Raw genomic sequence first — 27166 nt, forward strand, 5'->3', positions numbered from 1 at the left:
AAAAGACATTTAAGATCAATCAAGTCCAACCGTAAGCCTAACACTGCCAAGTCCACCACTAAACCATGTCCCTAAGCACCACATCTACATGTCTTTTAAATACCTCCAGGGATGGTGACTCAACCACTTCCCTAGGCAGCCTGTTCTAATGCTTGATAAGCCTTTCATTGAAGAAATTTTTCCTAATATCCAATCTAAACCTCTCCTGGTCCAACTTGAGGCTGTTTCCTCTTATCCTATTACTTGTTATCACACCATCACCTTTCTGGCCACCAAAGACCCGGTGTAGCAGAGTGAGGGACGTCAGGGTTGCTTTGGGAGGGTACTCATGCTGATGGTAGCAGGTACCTGCCACCCACTGAGGTCTGCTCCTTTTCTGGTGCTGACCACAGTGTAGATGCACAGCTTCTTTGCTGTGGGTGCACAGCAAAGGCAGGGTCATGATCTTCCTCCCTCTGGCCTGTGGTCTAGCCCAGGGATGGGTGTCCTCTGGGGTGTCTGGAGGAATGTGCCAAAACCCAGCCTGCCACGGCTTGTGCTGACCTTGGTGACCTCATGTGGATCATGTTGCCAGGATTTTATCCAGTTATTATCCATTTCCAGCAGTCTGTGCATTAGTGGTGTTAGTTTCAATGAGCACAGCTCAATGGTTACTTTCCTTTCTGTACCCATCTTAAAGCTACAGCTTACATATTTATTTCTGTCAGATTTCAGCACCAATGCAAAGCCATGCAGACTCCTCCATAACCAGTATGCATGCAAAAGATGCATTCCCGTGTTCTGAATTTGTTTCTATATAGCTATAAAATAACAAAGGGACACATAACCCATTCATGCAAACTATTTAAAAACACATTTTGCACATGGAAAATAAAATTTTGAAACTCTTTTTTTTCCCTGTACACACAATTGAAGCTAATAAAAGTTTTCCTAGTGTAAAATGGAGACACTACATTAATTTCAGTACAGCTTTTCTAGATTTGTAATGCTGTAATCTACAAGAGAATCTATTGTTTAGGAATTTGCAATAAAATCCATCTAAAAATCCTCTTGTATTGAAGGATAAACAACACAAAGCTTATTTTCCTTTTTAAATCTTGACTCCTTTTTTTAACCAAAATTTTAAGCTTCCACAATCATACTAGTTAAACTTTAAAGTACCATTCTATAAATTGAAATCTGTAAAATTATTTAAATACATAGACTGACAATAAGACAAGAAAGATACACACCAAAATGCTATAAATAAGATGTATTTGATAAAGAAACCCTTTAAAAAGGTTGACTCATTAAATCTATGTTTTATCTAAACTTGCGGTTATGTGGTGGGTTAGCCTTGGCCAACAATCAAACTCCCACCCAGCTGCACTCCCTCTCCCTTCTCAGTGGGAACAGGGGAGAAAACAGAAAAAAAAAAACAGGAACAAGAAAGCTCATGGCTTGAGATAAAGTCAGGGAGATCACTTACCAATCACCATCATGGGCAAAACAGACTCCATATGGGGAAAACTAATTTATTGCCAATTAAGCAAGACTTGGGTAGCAAGAAACAAAGACATAAACAATAAAACAGCACCTTTCCTCCCCCTACTCCCAGGTTCAACCTCACACCTTCATTCCCAACTCCTCTACCTCCTCCCCTCCAGAGTGGCGCAGGGGAGGATAGGAAATGGGGGTTGTGGTGAGTTCATAACAGCTCCTCTCTGTTGCTCCTTCTTCAAACTTTTCTCCAGGGTTGACTGAGCTCTCCACAGACAGCAGGGAATATCTGCTCCACTATGGAGCTCCTCCTCTTCCTCCTCATCCTCCTCCTCCTCTTCAGGCCTTGGTCTTCCATCTGCTTTTTCTCACTCTTTTTGTTCCACCCTCCTCTCTCTCCATGACATTTTTATCCTTTCTTAAACATGTTTTTTCCCCAGGTGCCACCATCTTGGCTGAGGGGCTCAGCTATGTCCTGCAGTAGGTCCATTGGAGCCGTCTGGAACCGGCTGTGTCCAGCATGGGGCAGCGCTGGCCTCTCCTCACAGGTGTCACCTCTGCAGCCCCCTGCTGCCAAAACTTTGGCACCTACACCCAATAGATATTAATTCAGCAAGTCTTTGCTGATTTCATAAAGGGCACCTTCTCTTCTACTATTTGTTCTTGCAGTACCCTTTGGTCGTCACTATTTTTTGTTCAGTCATGTAGTGAATGGAAACTGGAAATGTATGTACTAAAACCTATCCTCTCCACCCCCACTCAGCAGGAGAGAAGAGAGGAGGCCAGAGATGAGGACCAGTACATTTAATGGCAGCATAGACTTATTTCAAATGAAAATAATGCAATGCTAAATTTTAATGTGGCAACTCTTCAGCATCAGTGAATAAAGACAGATAAGAAGTATTCTTTCCTCACGACTGCATAGATCTTTCTGATATCATTCATCATTCATCTTGTTTATTCTTTCCTAATTAGTCTGTAGGATGGTCATCTTACAAGAACTCTCAATTCACACATCATTTATCATCTGGCTCACGGCTCCTTTTCTCTTCCTTTACTAGGTAGTGAAAACTTACATGCATTTATCAAACACACAACTTCTAAATGCCATGGAAACATTTCAGATTCAGTAAAAGAACATGCCATTTATATTTTCCATTGAAAAGAACAGTAATGAGATATGCACACTGTGCCTATGATTAATACGTAGCAGACAGAAAACACTGCATCACAGTGAAAGAAATACTGAAAATTCTAATGAAAGACTTGAAGACAGAGACTCAGAGGCTGATGAATAGAAGATATTTCTAACATAAATCACCATTTTATGATTCTTCATCATAAAATTATCAGAATAAAGCTTTTTATCTTCACTAAGCTAACAGTGCTATTAGAACTCAAACCAGGATATGATGAAGTCATCAGTTTTCTGTATGGTAGATCTAGTCTGTCTGTCCATAAACCTGCTTTTTGAGTTTGTTATTCAATTTTTTTTCTTTCATGTACAACCTTTTCAAAAGTCAAGCCAAAAAAAAAAAAAAAAAAAAATCCTCCCTCTGGATCCTCACAGTATTTGGTGTCATGCAGACAGAGAACAAAAAGACCTGAAGACAATCTGTAACTAACATATAAAACAAGAGACAACAACTGAGTGGATTAAAAAAAAAAGGAGAATGCAAGCAAACCCTGAAACAGTTATTAGTCCATTCCCTACACAGCAATCATAGGACACCAATTGTCTAACTGTTAGCAACGTTTTGAAGAGATTGAAACAACAGAGGAGTCTCTGGAGGAACACGAAGGAAAATAGTAGGCTACATACCAGCTGATAGTCTTGATTGGCAAGAGCGCTGCTCAAGGGGCTGAAAAGCTATTCATGTTGGCATTCTTGGTCAGCATTTCTCAAAAAGAAATCAAGTTTTCCTGATACGTAATGCATCTTGCAAGACATGTGGCAGTACGCAAGCCTAAAGAGTTTCTGTATTAATGTTAAGGTTTCATAACACTAAGTAGTTGGTAAGAGATTTACAATAACAGCAATAACAATATAGTTTCTAGTAGGCTTGTAATACAAATTAGGTACATTTTGTTGCAGTGTTATATAAAGATTTATTTGTGCAAGTTGAACGTGGTCACATAGCTCACTCTTGACAAAGCCATAGATTACTTATGCAGTTCATCTCATATTAAGCATATAAAATATCTCTCACATCACACATCAAGCATGAAGAACAAGACACAACAGATTCAGAATATTTTAGGAACAGTCTTTGTGCATATGAGATTAATTTTCCTTAGCATCATGAGTCTCCAACAAAAGTTAGTAATTGAAGTGTTTTAAAAAAATGACTTCGCAATGCCCAGCTTTAGCTGCCTGCCCCCCCCCCCCCAACAGAATTGAAAACCTACAGTTGCAAATATATAGTTCATATATGATCCAGATGTAAAATTAAACATCTCAGAATGGGATCCAGCACAATCTGAATAATATACAGAGCCACTCAGAGCTAACTAATAGAGCTGTGTCTCTCCTGTGACTTTTTAATAATTCTCAAGCTTCTCTGCCAACTAGCCCAACAGTGAGTGAGAAAGGCTGATCCACCCTGTGGAATGACTTACCTTCAAAGAGAATCTTATCTCTACATTGACTACAAAGAAACACAAATGACAACCTAGGTTAGCTATGAGATGCTGGAGTAGAAGAATTCCACTTCCTATAGTAGTTGGTGAACAGAAATAGAAAGAAAGACAATATCTATCAAGACACTATCTTAATTCCGAAGGTTTCTTACAGACTCTGTATGGTCAAACTACTAAATCAATATAGATCTAACAGCTTTCAAGGTTGAAATATTTGATTCTCACTCAACTTGACATTCTCTTGTGTTCACGACAGAATCTGGAATTCAATAGTCCATATTCTTCTGTTTCCTTTGATAATCCTGATTCTTCAGATCTCAATTATTATTTCATTTTATAACTGAAGAATTAAAACAGGAAGGGTGGAATTTATTTGCCCTAACCTAAGCACCTAGAAAATTTATGCTGGAGACTAACATTGCCTATGCTTACTGTCTGTATTGCCAATGAAGAAAAACGGTATTTTTCAAAAAGGAAATCAACTCATCTCTCTGAGATCTTATTAAATACAGAGAGAGCCTAGGATAACTAAGTTAGACTCATGCATTTAACTTTTTGTGACCTAAAAATTAGGTGACATTAATCCTACTAGGCAAAATTATACAGCCTTTCCTCTCACCATTGACTGATTTCTCCCAGTTTGAAAATGCTAATATTGTTGGTGCATGTCTCGTCTGTCCAGACAGTAAACAGAGTCACTTAATGACTAGTCTCCTAAATTTTGTAATTTGTTAATGCATTGTAATACCTCAGACTTTTTTCTCCTCTGTTCTAAGCAATGTTCACAATTAAGCTTTTTCTTTATGCTTATATAGATATGCTTATATATCTCTATATGCTTATATACATAATTCTTTTTAAAAATGTTTATTGGATTAATGCATGCAACACATTATTTACTACCTTTGAAGATTAGAGAAGTGGCAACCAGTCACTCTAAAATAGTAGCGCATCTGAAGACCCACTTGCCCTTCCCTTTATTAGCTTTGCCTTTGAGAAATATGATAATATGCTGACCAAATGTACAAATAAACCCAACTGTCTGAATTTGTGTCTATTTTATTTCCTGAGTGTTTATCTCAGAAATTATATTTGGATTAAACTTAAATCAATTTGGATCACAAAATAAAGAGCTGAAATATCTCATCTACTAGATGAAATGATTATCATGCTGCATCTCTTCTTATTCCATAAAAAAAATTGACTTTCAGAAAGACAAATTAATTGAGAGTGAAAATTTAATCTCAAAAGATCCAGTGAGTGGCTACAAACTTTCAGGAATGATCATAGAAATTTTATGTAATTAAAAGTTGGAAATAAACTTTACAGTTTCCTTATGCACACCTCAGGAAGGAGCTGTCTGCTGAGAGAATTATCTGTAAAAGACGCAAACCAGCTTTTGTTTCTGTGATGTCATGATTCTCTACGTTAGTCCCCAGTATAAGAAGGGTTTAAAATTAAATATTTGGCAACTGCAGGACATCTAACATTACTTATTTTGCCTAGAAATACAATTTTTAGAACAGAAAAAAACATAGGACTCCTTTTTTAGCTAAGAGGAGAGTATGTTTTTTAAGTAATAGGAGGGAGAGTGATAGACATAATGGCCAAGTAGAGCATGAGGTATATAGCATGAGGGAAACTTCTAAAAAAACCTTATTTTAACATAGCAACTGTCCTATAATATGAGAAATAATAATAATAAAAAAATATTAACACATGACCCTGAATTCCATTTACAACCTTCAGTTCAAAAATATGTTTTTGCATATTAATACTAACTGCCAATATCAGAACAGAAAGACAACTGGCACAGCTGGCATGGGAACTATTAATGCACTACTAAAAAAAAGATAACTCATGTCTGAGAAACTCTTAAGTATTGTGAGGACAAGGGAATATCTGGCAGAGAAGCTTCATTTTAAAACTTAAAAGCCTGATTAGCAAATAAAATGTCAGTGAAGGGTAGCAACTATGCTATCAGCAGACCAGAATAAAGACTAGCAGAAGAACCAAAGTGAAAGAGCTTCTTTCCAAAGAAGCAGTGTTTTCAGTGGAAGTGACAGGGCTGCTCAACATGTGTACAGAATGTAGTGCATCACATATATTTTAAATCACATTTCCATTCAAATGAAAAATAAAAGATAACAATCAACATTAATTAACTCCCACATATAGACAGAATGAAACCAAAGTGTGCATGAATTTAAGCTCACCTGAGAAATATGCAGAGAACTAAGGTGGAAAAAATAATAATAAAGTACTTTTCAAGAGATCCTATTCTACTTTAAGCTGAACCCCTCTGACCTTGTCAAACCCAGTACTTTCATTTACCTATTACTGCTATTACCTAATCATTAATTTTCTTTTCTTGCCCACTAATGATTAGTAAGCTCGGTAGCCTAAATGCTTACTTGAACTTTATATTGTGTCTCCTGGGTTAAAAACCAATACAGAACATTTTTTCTCTGTATTTCCAGCTTAGCATCAGAATATTATTTCATGCAGGACTTTAGCACTTGAATCTGTCACAAGAATCTGGTACTGAAAATATGTAAGAAAAATGGAAAAGGGAAGATGAGAACTGTCATAGTTTCTTGAACATACAGAATTTCCCTGCAGAGTTTCCATCAACATAAATGTGCGTGATGCTTTTTCTCATAACTCTTATACTGCTGACTACTGTTGACCTCAGAACTGAAACAGTCTTATGCAAATTATGAGCGGGCCTCCAAAAACACACCATAAGACTTTTTCTTGTTCAATAGATAATATATGTGTGTACAACTAGAAACTGTAGTCCTTGATCTGTTTGCAAACCTTTTCTTCCTGTTGGATTCTACTATTTGGTCATTTTCATCCTCCATACACAAAACCTCTGCCACCTGCTGAAAGCACAGCAGATTCTGGACTGATGCATGAAATACAGCCAACTTCCTCAACCTGCCGTTTGTTGACTTCTGTTTCCTACCTTCTAAAGTTGATCTAGAAGGATCTTTATATCCTGAGGAATTAAATATAGCTTCTTCAGACTAAGTGGGCTGGCCAAGTTGTTCTCTAGTGAATCAAGAACATCCTATGTTGACCCTTTATGTCTAGTGTTCAGTCAACTGGCAAATTCCAAACGTTAGCAGGATTTTAATTTTATTAGTCATATCTATTAGGTTTCTGTCTGCAAAATTATTCTATTTAAAAGTAAGTGGTTTACACTAGTTTAATAGGGTGAAGTAAGGAAATAAATGATGAGATTGTTCATAGTCTCATTACTTTATAAGATACAAAAACCTATTTGTTTTTTATTAGGAAACTAAGAGAAAGAGGTGCTTGTGAAAACTTTCTAAAATGTGATTTAAACAATATGTGAATTTGAAGTGGGTTTCTAGCAAGAAGGAGAGGATGGATCTGAAAGCAAGACTGTCAGGTACATCCTCATATAGCCATCCTCAGTTTTTATGCTGGTACAGCTGTTGTCCAGTTATGCAAAATTTTGTAGCTTCTGTCAGTAGTAACTCTTCTGCCCGGAAAAAGAAGATCAATGATGAATGCTGATCATGGTTGCAATGTTATGCTATAAAACAGGACCTTCATGTTAGGGACCCTAACCAAAAAAACCCCTGGTTTTTTAAACTGTAATCGTAATAACTATGGTAATTTTTCCCCCCATTATTCTTTCAGTCATCACAAATCTGTGCTCATTTGTTTCAAAGTACACAATAATTGTCATTAATGTGTGAAAATACATGGTGCAGTTGGAAACACCTCTTTAAGTCCTAAGTATGTATAAAATTGACAAGATTGTGTAAATCGTGTACCAGAAATTAATTTATGATAGAATATAAGTCATCTAAAAGTTAGGGGAAAGCAAAACTTATCTTTTAATTTGCAGAGTGCTTTTGTTGATTAAGGAAAGATGGAATCTTGAGCCAGCCTGGAGTAGTTCAACTAGGCATTATACAATACTATTTCAGTACGAACAAACTTACACTATAGATAATTTTCTACAAGAGGCTTTGTTAACAAAGATAAAAATACAGGGTAAGATAAAGTATAGTTTTGTCTTCAAACTTCACTTGATGATCATTTCTATCAGAAATAGCTCTTTTTCATCTGTTGTGCACCTTAAAACTCATGACATGGTGTCTGCCACTTAGGATGATCAGGAACTCTTCCTGATCCATACTTCCAAATACTTCCAAAAAAGCAGAGACATGTGGGTTTGAACATGTTTTATGAAGTATTGCATGCTAAAAAGTATTCCTACTTTGATTATAATGATTTTCAATAGCTGAACATTTATGAGGAAAAAAGTTCATGAATTATGCAATAAAACTTGGTTAATGTTAAATGTGCAATATTTAAAATCTTTTCAGTAGGAAATTGTGCTGGTTTTGGTTGGGATAGAGTTATTTTTCTTCATAGTAGCTAGTACAGGGCTATGTTTTGGATTTGTGCTGAAAACAGTGTTGATAATACAGGGATGTTTCAGTTACTGCTGAGCAGTGCTTACACAGAGTCAAGGCTTTTTCTGCTCCTCACAGCACCCCACCAGAGAGTAGGCTGGGGGTGCACAAGAAGTTGGGAGGGGACACGGCTGGGACAGCTGACCCCAACTGACCAAAGGGATATCCCATACCATATGACGTCATCCTCAACATATAAAAGTGGGGGAAGAAGAAGGAAGGGGGGGACGTTTGGAGTGATGGCATTTGTCTTCCCAAGTAACCATTACGTGTGATGGAGCCCTGCTTTCCTGGAGATGGCTGAACACCTGCCTGCCGATGGGAAGTAGTGAATGAATTCCTGGTTTTGCTTTGCTTGCATGCGCAGCTTTTCCTTTACCTATTAAAGTGTCTTTATCTCAACCCATGAGTTTTCTCACTTTTGCCCTTCTGATTCTCTCCCCCATCCCACTGGGGGGAGTGAGCAAGTGGCTGTGTGGTACTTAGTTGCTGGCTGGGGTTAAACCATGACAGGAATATACTTTTTAAAATATTTTGTTCTATTAAGCATCATCTTAGATAATGAACAAATTAACAGTCATATTTATTCTCAGGGATATTTGTTTTCATTTAAAAAAACAGATTTAAAGAAGTTCATTTGCAATGGCGAGTGCAGCTCAGCATTTTATTGTGGAAGACTATAAGGAAAGAGTTATTTATTTGAAATTCAGCTTGTTTGTGTTATTTAATAATTAATAGAAGAGGATATCAACTCTAATCTTTAAAATCCTCCAGGGGAGAATATTAATGTAAATCATCATTATGATGCACAAAAGTGCTTGCAATATTGTTGAAATGAAATTCATGATAATCCCTTTGTGTCAGGACAGGTTTTCCAATAAATCTGCATATGCCACTAAATAAAAAAAGAATTATGCAAACATATAAGAAATACATACATATTTGTACTAAACATTTATTTCTTAGTGAGATTTCAATCTACTTTTCTTCAGGCTGCTTGCGTTTTCCTATTGTCTTCTTATTTTAAATACTTTTGCTATCTATTTTCCATTTTTTGCAGTGTAATTTTTATTTCCTTACAGTTTCAGTTTGAATGAAATTTCAGAAATTTGTAGCAAGAACAGATTTAGGAGGTAGGAATCAGTTTTGGTTCTGTTATGTTCAACTTTCATTAATGATAAAGTCAAATGGCCAAATCTAAATAGAAACTATGACCAATAATTCAGATGTTTTGGGGTCACGGGGGTCCAACTTTGATTTAAAAACAAAAAACCAAACAAAACCCATTTACCTGAAGTTAATGGAATTTTAGATGTTTCATAAAAGAAACAAAACAAAAGAAACCAAAACAAAACCGATTTTTGGAAAACATCCTCCTTATACTGTAGGGTTTTGCATATTAGATTACTTCTGTTCTCTTCCATATCTTTTGTCTTGAACTGTTTCCAGTATTATGCATGCATGATTCTAATTTTCTTCAGATAGAAATGTTAGTACTTATAATTTTTTTTACAAGTACATGTTTTATAATAGAGGTTAAAAATGTTTCAGTAATAAACATCTGTTTTTCCTTCTGATTGTTAATCATAATCTGAACAAAGAGGTTTTGTTTTAAAATAACTAAATTTTAAAAAGAGCAGAACAAATCTTAGAAATACTGTTATTAACTAAAAGCAGCTTTCTTTGGGGCCTTTGTGGGAGTGGGAACAGTTAGGTTTACATGGATACACAAAGTTGTATTTCTGTAAAGCACAGAAGTTATTGGTTACTTCTATTCAAAAAGAAACTAAAACACAATTAAGGAAAATAATAATATTAACTTCACTTCTGCATCCATGGAATGAAAAGTGACTAGGTCAAAAGATCATTGATTTGACTTAGTTCTGTACCTAACTAATGTAAAAGATAATGTATTTTAAACAAACAAATGAAAATAATCAAAGAATTCAGAAACAACCTACAACAAATAGCTGAATGATAGATCTATCTGAATCACATCCAAGAAGACAGACAAGGTCTACAACATTCTTTTTAAACAATGAAATGTTATAATAATTCTGAGTGCCTAGATTAAAATCTAAAATCTGGCTTATAGTTGAAAGAAAGTTTGATGTTACTGTTAAAACTGGAAAAGAAAAAAGAAAAAAGAAAAAAAAGTTTCAAACCTCTGTTTCAAAACTTACTCCATAGGAATGAATATCTAGATAATTTTTTTACTGATTAGAATTTCATGTAGAGTTTGGAGTGATTAACTGCCCTATCAATTTCAAAATAAACAAACTCACTAATGCAATTAAAATCTCAGTTTTGGTTTTCAGGTTTTTGTTTTGGTTTGGTTTTTTTGGCATGTTAAGATTTATTTCTGAGCTTATTTATAAATAGCGTGTTCATTAGAAATTCTGACCTGCTTCCAAATGAAGATAAGATGTTTACACACTCTCCTGGCAACAGTGTCATCACTTATGCAGCTCTAGATAGGTAAACAAGTCTCAAAGCATGATATGTGGGACTTTACTTATTTAATTAACTTTGCTTTGTTTTTTTATATGTAATAGAATATACGATTAGTTATTCCAAAATATTTTTAAAGTATTTGCTATTTTTATTGGTCATATAAATCTAATTTATTGTTTTGGTTAAATTTCTAAAATTCTTATTAAAATAAAAAGGAGTGGATAGTATTATTTTTTTTAAATTATTTAGGAGATTTGGAAAGGATATATTCATTGACAGTATTAATGATATTGCAGTAATGATTAAAACAAAAAATTGCATACTATTACTCTAAGCAATAGTATTTGAGAGAATTGTAATAATACATTTAATATCTGTATATATTACTATAACTATATATTAATATAATATATATTTTAATATAAATATATATTAATATATTACCTATATATTAATTGAATTTTCTGTTTTGTCATCCCCTTCCCACTGACTTTGAAGAAAAAATGAAACTTAGAACTCCTACACCACTTCCAGCAAATTTAATTGTGAAAGACAAAAACCTGATTTTTCTTTCCCAAATATTTTTCTGAGGAAAAATTAAGCTTTTGAAGTTACAGTCTTTTTTTACAGATTTTTCATAGAAAATGGTAATTTTCCCAATCGATTCTGCTGTGCAGTCTTTTAAAATGCTGTATATAAAACCAAATGAAGTCTTGATAATACTAGCTTTTTTCTTTTTTTTTTTTTTTTTTTTTTTTAAACTGGAAATGTTATATGTTCTTACTTGTACTAACATGTAGCTTTTTAAGGAAGACAATAAACAAAGGATGGCTAGTATTTTATAGGAAGCAGTTTTGTTTCAAGAGAAGCTGTGAAATAATAACCTCCAGCAAGGCCAATGAGAAGGACTATACTGAAATATAAAGAGAATTCTTTCTTCAAAATGTAGAAAAATAAACGGGTCAATGCTTAATGTGTTTGGTTAGTATTTGGTACCTGGCTCCTTCACTGAACTTCAGAATTTTATAGTTGTTTTTCACGGTCTGTACATTTTGTATAGAGCACTTAAGCAGAACAAAGTAGGACCAAAAATAGAGCAGCCTAAGCAAGGATGCACAGCTGAACAACCAGGGAAAATGGAGGTTGTCCTATACTGTCCCATATTCTGCTTCTTTAATCCTCAGATGGCAGAGCAGAAACATTGGAACTTGCTACCCAGTGTTTGGGAGTCACAACAAAAGGCTAAGGCCTATGTCTCCACTTTCAAAATCTCAGTTTAATGACAGTTTAGTGTTTCTGAGTTTTTTTATGACCGGAGGTGTGAGAAGAAAAGTTAAATTCACAGGGTTACTCAGAGCCCACACAGGTGTTCTGAATCACAGGCTAATGGTCTGAAACTTGCCATTGTCCTATATAGGGTGTGTAGGGAGTCTAGCATGCTAATTTAGACAACTAGGTTAAATGCTCAAAATTCTGCAATATAAATATACTCCAGTAAACTAGTCTAGTCGTCTCTCCTCAGCTTGATTTATTTTTCAGTCCCACTAAACTCTCTTAATTGTCTCCACATATCTTCGAGAGCCCAAAATCTACCATAAAGTTCTGAAGATTTTGAAGGAACTGCATCAAATAATTCTATACTCAAAAGGAAATATAAGGAAGAAATAACAAAGATCACTGGATGCAAGTTACCTTGTTACATTCTAAGTTACACTACTTTGTTTCTGGGTTGTTTTTTCTAATGGTGCACATGTGACAGGATTTATAGCAGCCAAAGCTGAAGTCTGCTTCTGACATCAATGGAAGGAATATTCATTTTTACTAAACCAAAAGAAGACACTTACCTTTTACAATTAAATGAATCCAAACTAGTTAATTTTTTGAGAAGTGAAAGAGTCTGAACATGAAAATTGTCTAAACAGAAAATCAGCTTAGAGATTTCAACATAGTAGCATGACATTTTTCTGGATTACTTTTTTCCAAAACATTTGTTACTCTCCTTCTGTAAAAAATCAGATGGACACCATGATCAGGTAATCTGAACAATAATATCTTCTTTAACAAGGGGTTTGGAGTGATGATTTACATCTAGATGAGCAGTATTTTTGGAGCAGTGTTGGTCTCTATCGTGTTATGTCAAATTGCAAAATTAATGCTTCTGATGTCTAAGCAGTGGTGACACAAGGTGTTGCTGAACTTCGTGTAACTTAAAATTTCAACTAATGCCTGCACAGAACACTGGGATTTGTTAATGATTACCCACATTAGTCACAGATGTTTGAGATTGTGTACATTTTTCCTGATAAGCAGAATTGGTAACAAACTCTGTAAGGTCTATAGAGGCAATGTATTATAGTCTACTGGACTAGCAAAGGCAGAATTGTTATTGTAGTAATAAGCTTTGTGCTAACTCCTCAAGGCTTCAAGACTAGGACTTGTCAGGCTTGCTCTTGTCTGAACTTGGGCTGGCTTGGGCTTGTCTGGAGCTTTGCTGTAGCCTATTTAGTTGCAACAGCTACTTCCACAACGAACAGATGAATAATACATTATTTCTTTTAGTTTTTGTTTAGCTTTTTACTCTTGTGTTACAAACATATGATAATTTTGTCATAGATTTTAAATTAATAGTATTAAAAAACAGTTATTCTCTGTAGCATGAACTGCCCATGATGCTAGGATAAAACTGCAACTTAGAGAGTGCAGGTATACGGTGACAGCAAAGGCCTTCGAAGCAAGGGCATAGGATAATACCAGAGTCCTCAGGGCTGTGAACAACTCACTAGTGGTCAATTACTGTTCACTAAAGGAATCCAGCTTGGGGAGCTTGGTAACAATTATTTTAGGTGTAACAAAGAGAACAAAGGACAACTACCCAATATATACAGAAACACACCACACATAATATATGTGCATGTTAGGTGGAACTGCAAACCACTGAAAAGCGAGCAAGAGACAGAGTGTGTTACAAAATATATTAAAATAGTCCCAAACAAATTGTATAGTAAGGAAGAAGACTTCACCATCACCATTGCACTCCTCTCTGAGAACGACTCAGTATGCTGATGATCCACTAAAACTCATCACATCTTCTTGAAGACTGAAGTGGTGACTTAAGTACACAAAAGAATACTGGGAGAGTGAACATAACAGAGAAAAACATTGTACACTAAGAAGCCTGTGTACAATGATTTTAACTTTATTGTTATTGCAATTTTTTTTTTGTAATAACATTTTTTATTTTCTTTCTTTTTCTGTGATAATTGGATCTAAGCAAATTATATACATATATATACATAATTAGGCTATTAAGATTTCAATTGACTACTAATAAATTCTTGTCTTTGCATATGAGGTGTATACCTTTGGCCCTATTAGATGAGTCAATCTAGGCTGTTAAAATTTAGCTGCAACTATATATACTTGCATGCTGAGCTGATCACAAGTAAAAATGAGGCCATGACAGAATAGAAAAGCTCATAATGCATCTATTTTGTGATTGTTGTGATTATTTATATCCATAATCAATAAACTAGTTGAGAGTACTGGACTACTATGTTTACTAGAAGCAATAGCCAATAAGGCTATAGGGAACTAGAAACAGTGTCATCTCACTCTTAGGCTGTATAGCTGAAGCGACTAAGGCAAATTATTAAGATAAATCCTTATAATTCATCACTGCTGCATTACAGTCTATTTGTATTTATCTTTTTAACAGATCTTTACATATGTATATACATTATGCTATTAATGCTAGGGCCATCACTGAGACTCCTAGATGATCATGGAGTGTAATGAATCTAACTGTGTGACAAGCTATAGACCTGGGATAAATTCTGTATATCATTGTTTTGGCTAGTAATGATGGCAGTAGTTGTAATTACAATACTTAATTACTATCATTCTTAGGATATTTAAAACAGCTAAATTGACACTGATGTTTGAAAGTTTTCCATTATACTCTGATGCATAATTTTTATTTTCATACACCAACATAACATTTTAGTATAACAGCATAAGATGAAAACTTGCAAAAGATTTTGTCCATAGTGTGCTATGAGATAGAATTTATAATTATGAACACATTAAAATCTTTTGCCTACATCTCCCCGTTCTAACCTCCTCTATGAAGAAAGGACTATCTCAGTGTGCCAGTTCTATTTCTGATGTGACCCAAGCAACATTTCTTCACTGTGCAGGACTGAGGCATTAAGCAAGAAGAGAATGAAGTGAGTGAATTGTGACTGCCAAGTAACAATAGGGTATTCAGTTGTTCAGTAAAGTGCTAGCCATTAATTAAATAGCTGGCCATCATGTCTTGATTTACACCATCTCTCCGGAGTGAATAATGTTGCACATCTAAGTATTTGTGCAGTTATAGGCAGAATAAATCATTTTCATAAAGTACAGATAAGCAGAGAGATATTATCATTCTATAGTTATCAATAATCTGCAGGTAAACCATTTATAAAAGCTGACAAAGCATCTTCTTTTTGTCAGGGTTTGCACATCCAAACCAGTTTATTTTAGACTGATTTCAGCTTAGTGTTGCACTTCAATTTCTGAATATAGGAATAAAAAAATTAGCAATTGCCTGTAGTATAAGAAGCCTATACATTTGTGTTACATTCTTAAAGAGATAAATACTCTGGATGTCCAATAAAATAATTTCATGTGAAACTAAACTTATGGTGATTTTTAAGTGTTTCAATATGTTTCCCTTTAAGAGAAACACTAGCATTTATAGTACTAACTTGCTGAAAAAATAGACTATCCTATTTGGCTACTGATAGAAAAATATTGTACCATCTTATACTAAATGTAATATATATAAAACAAGCTATATCAAATAATATCAAGATTGATCATGTTTTTCCACACAGGCCAACAATGGATACCTAGAGAAAACTGTAAGTACATAACGAGTTAATTCCAGAACATTATTCCAATATTCAGTAATTTATGATTTAGGACAGGACCCCAAATAGATTCTTGTGGAACTCCACCTGTAACTAGCCTTCTTTCATTGATGACATTAATTACTACCCTTGCTTACTTCTTTCAAAAATTTACCTATTGCTTCGAACATTTCTTATTATCCCATAGGACATATTTTTTTTCTTCCCAATTTCCCAGTTACCTCAATTTTCATAGGAATAATTGGGTTAAGATCAGTTTCAGGAGTTTACCGCCAGGAAATAAAGCCAGTTATTGCCTTAACAGTACTATTTTTGTGTAGAAAGGATTGAGGACAGACTAGGTGGTGGAAGACTGAATGCAGATGGTCGTGAATCTCTGGGGAAGTATAGATATTTAGCATAGATAGAATTTAGTATAGATACTGCTTTTCTATGGAGAAAAGGTCAATCTTCATAAATATGCCTAGAACTGTAACCTTCTTTCTTGTTTTGTCTATTTTTTTTCATTTCCCTTACTTTTCTTAGATTAATTCTAGCTATCTTTTGTGTGTGTTAGCTAAAAAATAATTGTTTTACACTTTTAAGATGCATTTATCTTGCTTGCTGTGTGTCTTTGCACATAGCTAAAGACATGATAACTCTGGGGGGGATTGTAATGGAGTGCTTTTCCTTCTTCCTGAAACTCAGCTAAGAAGTTAAATATTCTAAATGCTGGAGTTGTCAAATTAATTAAAATAAATTCTTAGATGTTACATGAAAGATTTCTACCTTAAGACTGGAAATCCACATATTAAGTCCTCTATGCTAATTATGGTTTCAATGATCTATAGCTTTATTGAAACGGTTTATCAGCCCTTCATTAACATATCCTTAAGTTTATATTTGCACTAATGTAGTCTTTCCTAAATTTGCTACGACAAACAGCTTCTCCTAAAAATAATTAATATTTATATCTAGGGCTAACTCCGGAAAATGTCTTCAAACAATTATGCTCACATGCAAAATTCATTTTTTAAGTCCTCTGGAAATTTTTGATACTGGGTACAGCTACATGGATAAACCCTTATAAAATAAGGTTGAGAATGTACATATTCAAATTTATATCTTGTTTTGCAACAAGCTGATGACAAGGCTCCCTCATGACCTTCTAAAATGATGAGGTCTCAGATACATACAAAGTCCAAATTACACACCTTTGGAAAAAAACAGTCTTCAGCATTGTTGCACAGTTTTGGATGCAGAAAAGGTAGTGAAAGTGAATCATTAAAATCTAAAAGGGATTCAACATAGCATAAAACACAAGGTCTGGATGCTGATTAAAGGCACTTGACTTGATGTCAACACAAAGCTCAAATTCAATCATTTCAAGGCATATATTAATGGTGGCATAGTATAGTTTTAGTACCATCACTGAATAGTATTGAAGCACAACATCACAAAAATTAGATTTATTTAACTAAGCTTTTAACTGTAGTCAAAATCCATTCCTGTGTGCCAGCCACGGGATAATATGATATCCATGAAACTACCATGATGAAGCAGATCAATGGTACCGTGATCAGCATTAGTTTTAACAAGTGACATCATCTACATTGTTTTGTATAAAGAAAAGTGTTAAGTGAAAAAATATACAATCATATTCTTTCTTAATATATATAAAACAGAATAATTGTTAACAAATTATTTTTGCTAGGCATAATAAAATTTTACAAAAGGAAGACAGTCATCTAGGATTCCTTCAGGAATGAGAAAGAATAGTAACGGAAAAAGTTTTGTATTATGCCTTCAGTACCTCCCTGAGAATAGTGTTTCCTTTAGTACATTTATAACATCTGTTAACATACAATACCACATGCTGCATTCATATAATAATTTTATACTCATTTCAGTCATAGAAATTTAAATACTCTCATGTCACATTTGGAAATGATCATGTGATGAGACTGTTCCTCCATTTCTCCAGATTGCTAGCCCTAAGGTTCTCATGTCATCAAATCTAATTTTGTAATGAAATAACCACATCCCTTAGATGTTTTTGTTTTTCATGGTACACATCCATAGGTTTATGCAAATGGTCACCCTGGTTACATCTTTCAGAAATCTAAACCAACAAAAAAGAACAACTTGCATTCTTTTTTGTTATACAGTCTTAAGACTATTGTCCTTCCCAGCAAAGTTTTACTCTATAAGGTAGTGTACTACCAGCATAATTGCAGCATATAAAGAACTAGAGAATATAAATAATATATTATATATGTAGCCAATATAGAATCATAGAATAGTTTGGGTTGGAAGGGACCTCTAAAGGTCATCTAGTCCAATCCCCCTGCAATGAGCAGGGACATCTTCAACTAGATCAGGTTGCTCAGAGCCCCGTCCAACCTCACCTTGAATGTTTCCAGGGATGGGCATCCACCACCTCTCTGGGAAACCTGTGCCAGTGTTTCACCACCCTCAGCGTAAATAATTTCTTCCTTCTATCTAGCCTATATCCACCCTCTTTTAGTCTAAAACCATTCCACCTTGTCCTATCACAACAGGCCCTGCTAAAAAGCCTGTCCCCATCTTTCTTACAAGCCCCCTTTAAGTATTGAAAGGCCATAAAAAGGTCTCCCCAAAGCCGTCTCTTCTCCAGGCTGAACAACCCCAACTCTCTCAGCCTTTCTCCACAGGACAAGTATTCCAGCCCTCCGATCATTTTTGTGGCCCTCTTCTGGACCCACTCCAACAGGTCTATGTCTTTCTTGAGCTGAGGGCTCCAGAGCTGGACACAGGACTCCATGTGGGGTCTCATCAGAGCAGAGGAGAGGGGCAGAATCCCTTCCCTCGACCTGCTGGCCATGCTTCTTTTGATGCAGCCCAGGATACAATTGGCATTCTGGGCTGTGAGTGCACATTGCTGGCTCATGTCCAGCTTTTCATCCACCAGTACCCCCAAGTCCTTCTCCACAGGGCTGCTCTCAATCCACTCATCCCCCAGCTTGCCTTCATGTTTGGGATTGCCCCAACCCAAGATGCAGGACCTTGCACTTGGCCTTGTTGAACCTCATGAGGTTCACATGGGCCCACTTCTTGAGCTTATCCAGGTCCCTCTGGATGGCGTCCCGTCCCTCTGGCGTGTTGACCACACCACTCAACTTGGTGTCATCTGCAAACTTGCTGAGGGTGCTCTCGATCCCACTGTCTATGTCATTGATGAAGATATTAAACAGTACTGGTCCCAATACAGACCCCTGCGGGACGCCACTCGTCACCAATCTCCATCTGGAAACTAAGCTTTTGACCACTAGTCTCTGGATACGACCATCCAGCCAACCCCTCATCCACAGAACAGTCCACCCATCAAATCCATACCTCTCCAGTTTAGAGAGAAGGATGTTGTGGGGGACCGTGTCAAAGGCCTTACAGAGGTCCAGATAGATGACATCCATAGCCCTTCCCTTGTCCACTGATGTAGTCACTCGATCCTAGAAGGCCACTAGGTTAGTCAGGCAGGACTTGCCCTTGGTGAAGCCATGCTGGCTGTCTCAAATCACCTCCCTGTCCTCCATGTGCCTTAGCATAGCTTCCAGGAGGATCTGTGCCATGACCTTCCCAGGCACAGAGGTGAGACTGACAGATCAGTAGTTCCCAGGGCCCTCCTTTCTACCCTTTTTAAAAATGGGTGCAATGTTTCCCTTTTTCCATTCACCAGGGACTTCACCAGACTGCCATGACTTTTCAAATATCATGGAGAGTGGCTTGGCAACTACAACAGCCAAGTCCCTCAGGACTCTGGGATGCATCTTGTCAGGTCCCATAGACTTATGCATGTTCAGGTTCCTCAGGTGGTCATGAACCTGATCTTCTCTTACTGTGGGAAGGACTTTGCTCCCCCAGGCCCTGCCTTGCACTCGAGAGGTGCAGGAAGAGATGTTGCCAGTGAAGACTGAGGCAAAAATGTTGTTGAGTACCTCAGCCTTCTCCTCGTCTGTTGTTACCACTTTGCCAGTCGTGTTCATCAGGGGGGTTCACTTTCTCTGACCTTCCTTTTCTGGCTGACATACCTGTAGAAGCCCTTCTTATCATTCTTTGCGTCCCTTGCCAAGTTCAGCTCCAGCCGTGCCTTGGCCTTCCTGACCCCATCCCTACACAACCGGGCAGCGTCCCTATAGTCTTCCCAGGATACCTGTCCCTGCTTCCACTGACGGTGCATTTCCTTCTTGCCCTTTAGTTTGACCATCAGGTCTCAACTCATCCATGCCGGTCTCTTGCCTTCTGTTGTGGTTTAATCCGGCAGGCATCTGAACACCACACAGAAGTTCACTTACTCTCCTCCAGCAGTGGAATGGGGGAGAGAATCGGGGGGGGGATAAAAAAAAAGTAAAATTCATGGGTTGAGATAAAAGACATTTAATAAGACAGAAAAGGAAGGGAAAATACTACTACTACTACTACTACTACTACTACTACTACTATTACTACTACTACTACTGATAAAAGAAGTAGTGTGCAAAATAAGAGATACACAATGCAATTGCTCACCACCTGCCAACCGATGCCCAGCAAGTCCCCGAGCAGCGGTCACCACCCCCTGTAGCTAACTCCCCCCAGTTTATATACTGAGCATGACATCATATGGTATGGAATACCCCTTTGGCCACTTTGGGTCAGCTGTCCTGGCTGTGCCCCCTCCCAGCTTCTCGCTGGCAGGGCATGAGAAGCTGAAAAGTCCTTGACTAGTGTAGGCACTACTTAGCAACAACTAAAACATCAGTGTGTTATCAACATTATTCTCATCCTAAATCCAAAACAAAGCACTATACCAGCTACCAGAAGAAAAATTAACTCTATCTCAACCGTAACCAGGACAGTATCCACCCCTTAGTCTATACCATCTACGCCATGCCCAGGCCCCACACTTACCAATACATCCCAGTTAATCACCACCACTTTTCCTGTCTTTTGATATATACACACAGATATCATTCATTTAGCCTATGGGCCATCTCTATAAAATGTTCGGTGAGTTCATTTAGTCCATGACTTTGGGCTCCATCTGTTATAACAGTCCTTCAAGGCAGGAGAGATGGCGTGTGGTGTTGGACTCTTGCATGCTGAAGCCAGTTCTGGTCCCATCACCGCTGCACGTGTCTGGTTCTATCATCGCTGCACTTTGCTCGGTTTCATCAAAGTTCATTCTTCCTTAATGCAGGTGATTCGTACTGTAATACTGTTGATATACCACATAGCCACCACAAAAGTGATGATATACAGCATTATAGAGCAGTTAACATCATACAATTTACTTCATTGGCTATTCTCACCCAAAATCAAATCCTCTTGAGGTACACATCGGACTTCCCCATCCTTCCCACATCACCCACCAAGTGCAGCCAGATCCTTGAGCAAAAGCAATCCCACGGATGGGTTTGCCTTTGCCTGAGGCAGGAAGAACCCAGACTGTCTTCCACAGCATATGTTTTTACGTGCACTACAGGGACTTTATTCCCATCTACAGTACGTAAAAGTCCTGACTGGGCAGGGCCAGCTCGATTGGCAGATCACCTAGTGTTGACTAACCAGGTGGCCTTTGCTAAATGTGTATCCCAATGTTTGAACATTCCCACCACCCATTTCTCTCAGCGTAGTCTTTAATAGTCCATTGTATTGTTTGATTTTCCCCGAGGCTGGTGCATGATAGGGGATATGATACACCCACTCAATGCCGTGCTCTTTGGCCCAGGTGTCTATGAGGTTGTTTTGGAAATGAGTCCCGTTGTCTGACTCAATTCTTTCTGGGGTGCCATGTCGCCATAGGACTTGCTTTTCAAGGCCCAGGAGAGTGTTCCGGGCAGTGGCATGGGGCACGGGATATGTTTCCAGCCATCCGGTGGTTGCCTCCACCATTGTAAGCATGTGGCGCTTGCCTTGGCGGGTTTGTGGGAGTGTGATATGATACATCTGCCAGGCCTCCCCATATTTATATTTCAGCCATCGTCCTCCATACCAGAGGGGCTTTAAGCGCTTGGCTTGCTTGATCACAGCGCATGTTTCGCATTCATGGATAACCTGCGCAATAGTGTCCATGGTCAAGTCCACCCCTCGATCACGAGCCCATCTGTATGTTGCATCTCTTCCTTGGTGGCCTGAGGTGTCATGGGCCCACTGAGCTAGAAATAATTCACCCTGATGTTGCCAGTGCAGACCCACCTGAGCCACTTCAATCTTAGCAGCCTGATCACCCACCTGCTGGTTGTTTGGATGTTCTTCAGTGGCCTGACTCTTGGGTACGTGAGCATCTACATGACAGACTTTTACAACAAGGTTCTCCACCCGGGCAGCAATATCTTGCCACAATGCGGCAGCCCAGATGGGTTTGCCTCTGCGCTGCCAGTTGCTCTGCTTCCATTGCTGCAACCACCCCCACGGGGCATTTGCCACCATCCATGAGTCAATATAGAGATAGAGCACTGGCCACTTTTCTCGGTCAGCAATGTCTAAAGCCAGCTGGATGGCCTTTACTTCTGCAAATTGGCTCGATTCACCTTCTCCTTCAGCAGTTTCTACAACTTGTCATATAGGACTCCACACAGCAGGCCTCCACCTCCAATGCTTTCCCACAAGACGACAGGACCCATCAGTGGACAGGGCATATTGCTTCTCATTTTCTGGTAGTTCATTATACATCGGGGCCTCCTCAGCACGCATCACCTCCTCCTCTGGTGATATTCCAAATTCTATGACTTCTGGCTGGTCCATGATCACTTCCAAGATTCCTGGGTGACTGGGGTTTCCTATTCGAGCCCGTTGTGTGATCAGTGTGATCCACTTACTCCATGTAGCGTCAGTTGCATGATGTGTACAGGGGACCCTCCCTCTGAACATCCAGCCTAGCACCGGCAGTCGGGGTGCCAGGAGGAGCTGTGCTTCAGTGCCGATCACTTCTGAAGCAGCTTGAACCCCTTCATATGCTGCCAATATCTCTTTTTCAGTTGGAGTATAGCGGGCCTCGGATCCTCTGTATCCCCGACTCCAAAACCCTAGGGGTCGACCTCCCCTGGTGCTTTCTGCCAGAGGCTCCAGGTAGGGCCGTTCTCCCCACCTGTGGTGTAGAGCATATTTTTTACATCTTGTCCTGCCTGGATTGGCCCCAGGGCTACTGCATGAACTATCTCCTGATTAATGTGTTCAAAGGCTTGTCGTTGCTCAGGGCCCCATTTGAAATCGTTCTTCATTCGGGTCACTTGATAGAGACGGTTTACAATCAGGCTGTAATTTGGAATATGCATTCTCCAAAAACCCATGACACCTAAGAAATCTTGTGTTTCCTTTTTGCTAGTTGGTGGAGACATGGCTGTTATTTTGTTGGTCACATCCATTGGGATCTGATGACGTCCACCTTGCCATTTTATTCCTAAAAACCGGATCTCCTGTGCAGATCCCTTGACCTTACTTTGTTTTATGGCAAATCTGGCCTTCAGCAGGATTTGGACTATTTTCTTCCCTTTCTCAAAAACTTCTCCTGCTGTGTTGCCCGACACGATGATGTCATCAATGTATTGCAGGTGTTCTGGAGCCTCACCCTGTTCCAGTGCAGTCTGGATCAGTCCATGGCAAATGGTGGGGCTGTGTTTCCACCCCTGGGCCAGTCAGTTCCAGGTGTGCTGGACACCCCTCCAAGTGAAAGCAAACTGTGGCCTGCACTCTGCTGCCAAACGGATTGAGAAAAACACATTAGCGATATCAATTGTGACATATCACTTGGCTGCCTTTGACTCCAGTTTGTATTGAAGTTCTAGCATGTCTGGCACGGCAGCACTCAGCGGCAGCGTGACTTCGTTCAGGCCACGATAGTCTACTGTTAGTCTCCACTCTCCATTAGACTTCTGCACTGGTCATATGGGACTGTTAAAGGGTGAGCGAGTCTTGCTGATCACTCCTTGGCTCTCCAGTTGACGAATCACCTTATGGATGGGAAATCAGGGTGTCTCGGTTGGTGCAATATTGCCGCTGGTGCACCGTGGTGGTAGCGATTGGCACCTGTTGGTCTTCGACCTTCAGCAGCCCCACAACAGAGGGGTCCTCCGAGAGACCAGGCAAGGTGGACAGCTGTTTAATTTCCTCCATCTCCAAGGCAGCTATACCAAAAGCCCACTGGCACACTTTATTAAGATCAGAAGTAAAATCCACCCTTCTACTCTGTCTGGGGAACTGACCACTGGAAACTGGAGCCACAATTTTCCTGGAAGAACCCCCTTTTGTGATTGTTTTTCCTTGCATCTTACGTACCCGTGCCTCTACGGTCGAGGTAGGTTTTCCGTCCCACTTCCTCATGTCCTCTCCATGGTCACATAGGTAAAACCACAGGGTGGCCCGTGGTGTATATCCACTATGTCCTCTCTCTTGAACAGAAGGATGCTTACTCCTCATGGCTGAGATACTGGTCTGTACAGGTCGGGAGTAGGACTTAACCTCTTTTAATTGCTGGAACTCCCAGGACAGGGACAGTTTCTTGGCTAACATGTCCGGCAGTTTCTCCATAGCCAAGATGCAGGACCGTAGGGAAGAAGAGAGACTTTCTTCGTATTGCCAGAGTTGACCAGCCAATTCATCTACCATTTGCCCCTCTCCATCTTTCCAGGTCATTACTGCCAATGAGTTGGCATATGATGATGGAGCGCTCTGTACAAACTTCCGCCACATGGGTCGTGTGCACTTGACTTCATCTGGATCTTTGGATAGCTGTTCATTGCTCAGGTCACCATAAATCCCCTCCAGCATGGCTAATTCCCTCAGGTACTGGATACCTCTCTCCATGGTGGTCCACTTGCCTGGGTGACATGTAACATCTCCCTTGAAGGAATACCTTTCCTTCACCCCTGACAGGAGTCGCCTCCAGAGGCTGAGGACTTGTGTCCCTTTTCCAATTGCTTTGTCAATGCCCCCTTCCCTGGAAAGGGATCCCAGCTGCTTGGCTTCTTTACCCTCTAATTCCAGGCTACTGGCCCCATTATCCCAGCATCGGAGCAGCTGGGTGGCAATGTGCTCACCTGGATGACGGCTGAAATCTTTTCGTATATCTCGCAGCTCACTCAGGGATAGGGATCGGGTGGTTACCATCTCATTTATGGGTTCTGCCTCTTCTTCCTCCCCAAGCAGCGGCCACCTCTTCTCCTCCTGTTCTCATGATAGCCTGACTCCAGGGTAGTCTGCCTCGTCCACTTCTTTCTCCTGCTCCCTCTTAAAAGAAGCTTCTTCATCCCTTACTAAACGAGCCGACTTCCGCTTCCAATATTTCTTCTTGTGTATAGGGGCGACTGATACTGGCATGGGTTGGTTCTTTGGTTCAGCTGCAGTGCCTGTTAACAGGGTTAGAGTGGTTGCAGTGCCTGTCGTGGGAGCTGGAGTAGGTGCAGTGCCTGTCGCTGGGGTCTGAGTATCCACAGTGCCTGTCGCAGGGGTTCGAGTAGCTGCAGTACCTGTTTACAGGGTTTCAGTAGCCACAGTGCCTGTCGTGGGGATTGGAGTAACCACAGTGCCTATTGCTGGGGTTGGAGTAGCTGCAGTGTCTGTCTCGGGGGTTGATCTCTGGATGGTATTCTTAAATAATTGTTTAACCTTAAATAAGACCTGAACCACATTCAGGAGACATAGCAATAGGACCATGCTGGTTTGAACATCCCAAGGATATTCAGAATACTCAAGAGCTGTTGTAACTAGCCTGAAGGAGAAAGAGAAAGTGAAAGAGCAGGGGAAAGTGTCCCCCCCATCTCCCCCATAGATTGGTTCCCTGAGGAGAAAAGGTAAAAGGTGTAATTATTAATAGTTTCTGAAAAGTGGCTCCTGAGGTAAGGAGATGACGGCAATGCCGAGCACAAATACAGAAGTAGAAATACAAAAATTAGTCTCACGACCAATAATTTTGTCACATCATAAACCAGTAGTGTTACACAGTGCAGCTAAATTATATCTTTGATCCAGCTCCCAGAGGTGATAGACAGCACAACAGGGAACATACACAGCAAGTAAGGTTTTACATAACACAACTTTGAGAGCAAGCACAACAACTTTGAGAGTAAATTAATCAACATTGTGACCAGCAACTATTAAACCAATATGATGAACGCTTATAACAAATTTGCCTTAACACGCTCTGGTCAGTTCTATCGTTATCTCAGCCCTTCGTGCCCCATGTTGGGTGCCAAAAGGACTGTTGTGTTTTAACCTAGCAGGCAGCTAAATGCCACACAGCCGTTCACTCACTCCCCCCCATCCCGGTGGGATGGGGGAGAGAATCAAGGAAAGAAAAAGAGTAAAGTTTGTGGGTTGAGAAAAAGACAGTTTAATAGGACAGAGAGGAAGGGGAAATAATAATAATAATAATAATGAAAAAAGAATATACAAAATAAGTGATGCATGATGCAATTGCTTACTACCCGCCGACCGATGCCCAGCCAGTTCCCAAGCAGCGGTCACCGCCTCCCTGGCCAGTTTCTGTATCGAGCATGACGTCACATGGTATGGAATATCCCTTTGGCCAGTTTGGGTCAGCTGTCCTGGCTGTGCCCCCTCCCAGCTTCTTACTGGCAGGGCATGAGAAGCTGGAAAGTCCTTGACTAGTGTAAGAACTACTTAGCAACAATTGAAATATCGGTGTGTTATCAACATTATTCTCATCCTAAATCCAAAACACAGCACTGTACCAGCTACTAGGAAGAAAAGTAAGTCTATCCCAGCTGAAATCAGAACACCTTCCTTGCCTGAGTTCTTACACCTAGGGATTGAGAGCTCTTGCACTCTATGGAATACATCCTTAAAGATCTGCCAGCTCTGTTCTGCTCCCTTGTCCCTGAGGGCAGTTTCCCAGGGGTCCTATTGACTAAGTCCTTGAACAGCTGGAAGTTTGCTTTCCTAAAATTCAGGGCTCTGACTTTACTCTTTGCCTGACCCATATCCCTCAGGACTGTGAACTCCACCAGTGTGTGATCACTGCAGCCCAGGCTGCCTCCAATCTTGACATCACCAATTAGCTCACTTGCATTGGTGACCAACAGATCCAGTATGGCATCCCCTCTGTTAGGGCTGTCTATTACCTGGCTTAAGAAGTTATCCTCAATGCATTCCAGGAGTCTCCTGGATTGCCTACAGCTCACCAGGATACTTTTCCAGCAGATGTCAGGGTGGTTGAAGTCCCCCAGCAGAACTATAATAATATATATATAATATATAGTAATA

Source organism: Aptenodytes patagonicus, chromosome 1 (assembly GCF_965638725.1).
Source record: "Aptenodytes patagonicus chromosome 1, bAptPat1.pri.cur, whole genome shotgun sequence".
Classification (NCBI taxonomy): Eukaryota; Metazoa; Chordata; class Aves; order Sphenisciformes; family Spheniscidae; genus Aptenodytes; species Aptenodytes patagonicus.